Raw genomic sequence first — 2500 nt, forward strand, 5'->3', positions numbered from 1 at the left:
GCGGCCCCCCCCAACCGAGGAACACCGGGGCGGCACGCTCCGCAGCAGGCGGGGGGTCCGGCAGCTCTAGGCGGCGGGGGGCGGACGCCCCCGGCCCTCGCTTTTTTTCCGCGCAGCACGGTGCCCCCGCGGCACACCCAGGGGGGTGGGCTGGCACCCAACTCGCCCCTGCTTCTCGGTTCGCCACCCCCACCCATCGAGCTGCTTGCGGCCGGCACCCGGCGACCCGGGGCTGGGACCATCGCCGACGCCTCGCGCAGGTTTTTCGGACGCCTGGGAGCTCACAGGGCCACTCGGCCTCGCAGAGCCGGGTTCGGTGAAAGAAGCCCGAGGAAAGCGGCCCCTCGCCGCTCCAGCGGGCAGCACCTCGCACACCACGGGGCGCGCGCTGGAGAGGAGACCCCCCTGCCTGAACATCGGACACCGCCGCGCACCCTGTGACGGGGAGCACGGAAGAGCCGACCCGCCGGGGGCCCTCTCCGACGCGACCCGAACGGCCTCATCGATCGATCGAGATCGGTCAGGTCCTGAGCCAACTGCCCTGCCCGGCGTGGCCACCGAGGAGGCAGCCAGCGGCGGGCGCTGCGTGGGGGTGAGGGAGCAGCGTCTGCCAGAGGTGCCCGCTCGAGCCTGAACACCGGCCACCCCCCCGCGCTCCCTGGGACAGGGCGAGCAGGGAAGCACCGGCCCGCCGAGGGGCCTCTGCGACGTGTCCCGGGACGCCTCAGCGGGCGCTGCGTGCGGGTAGGGATGGGATCGGCAGCCGGAGCGCTGGCATCGCCCCGCGCTGCCTGCGGCGGAGAACCCCGAAGCCGGAGCCGCACGGGGCACCCCCGTGCCCCCCTTCGCTCTCGCTCTCGCTCTCGCCGGGCCGACCCGCGCTCCAGCCACTAGCCGCCGGCGAGCCCGCTCTCCGCGCTTCCTGGCACCTGGGACACGCTCGCGGGGCTGCCAGGGAGCTGCCGGGAGGCCGCCGCACCAAGCGCGCTCCGGTGGAGAGAACCGGGACGGGACCGCTCCTGCCTGCCCTCACAGGCCGCCTCACCCCTCTCGCAAGTCGGCTGCATGCGCAGGGGGCGCCCGGGAGCCAGTCTCCGGAAGGTGAGTGGTTGCTCACCTCTCTCCCCTACAGTCGTACCGCTAAGTCAGGCGGCGCCGGAGAGCCAAAGGACACCCGCCCCTCCTACCGGGGAGGGGCGCGGGAATGGCCCACGTCTACGATGACGTAACTGGAGGCAGCGACGCAGAGCGACCCCTTTCGCCGCTCCAGAGGAAAGCCGGGGGAAACAGGTCTACCGGTCACCACCCCGAAGGGCGGCCAAGTCTCGCCGGAGCCGGGTAGACCTGCTGACAGCGTGGGAGGCGGACCCGGGAGACGGCCTGCCACTTCCTCGCGCCTCCCGGAGCCCGGTCGACCGGCTGGCCGAGCCCCAAGCCCGGAGCCGGGTAGACCGGCACGCCGCGCGCCCCAGGCAGCCTCGCGGAGCCCGGTCGACCAGCTCGCCCCTCCGCGACCCCCGGATCCAGGTCGACCTGCTCGCCTCCGCGACACCCAGCGGAGCCGCGTCGACCGGCTCGCCCCTCCGAGACTCCCGGAGCCGGTAGACCCTCTGGCCGCCGCCAAGGCAGCCTCCCAGGCCCGGGGGCGTGGGCCGGCCGCTGCCACGGCGGACCCGCTGCGCCGGCCGCTACCGGGACGGCCCGCCGCGCACCCCCGGTCGTCCGCCCCCCCCCCCCCCCCCCGGCTCGAGCGCTTCGCTTGTTTGTTTGTTCGTTTCTTTCGGGGCAAGGGGTTCCGCTCGCTTCTTTTTGGGGTCGTGTTGTTTTTCGGGTTTGCTCTTGTTTCTTTGCGTTTCCGAGCACGCGCGTCTTTTCCCCTCCTTTTCCTGCCTTGCTGATTTTTCTCGGTTTTCTGTGTGGGAGCGCGGTGCCCCCCCCCCCCCCCCCGCCCCGCCCCGCCCCGGCACGCGGTCCTACAGCAGGGGAAGGTGCTCACTTACGAATCTAGGTCTCTAGGTCTTGTCTGTCTGTCTGTCTGTCTGTCTGTCTGCCTTTTATTCCTTTCTTTCTTTTCCTCTTTCTTCCTTTCTTTCTTTCTTCTTGCCTGGCCGCTGCCGCCCCTTACCCCCTCCCTTTCCTGGTGCCTGCCTTGCTCCCCTCGCACTGCTTTCAACGCCCCGCCTCAGCAGAAATCCCTGACCCCGGGCTGACCGGCGCCCCGAGGCAGCAGGGGGGCCCCGGGGCGGGGCACGCGCGCACACAAACACACACTCCACACAGGCGCCGTCAGCGGGGCAGGGCGGCACTGGCCCGCCAACAACCCGTGATACCGCGCCTGGCGCGCGCCCCCCGCCCCCCCCCCCCAACAAGGCAGCGGAGGGTGCTTGTGTGCGAACCCGCGCCGTTCGCGCCTTTTTTTTTTTTTTTAATCGGTTCTCGCGCCGTCCGCCCGCCGGCCCCCCCCGCGCCCCCCCCCCCCCCCCGCCCGCCTTTTCGCCGC

The sequence above is a fragment of the Dromaius novaehollandiae genome, unplaced genomic scaffold, assembly GCF_036370855.1.
Source record: "Dromaius novaehollandiae isolate bDroNov1 unplaced genomic scaffold, bDroNov1.hap1 HAP1_SCAFFOLD_76, whole genome shotgun sequence".
Classification (NCBI taxonomy): domain Eukaryota; kingdom Metazoa; phylum Chordata; class Aves; order Casuariiformes; family Dromaiidae; genus Dromaius; species Dromaius novaehollandiae.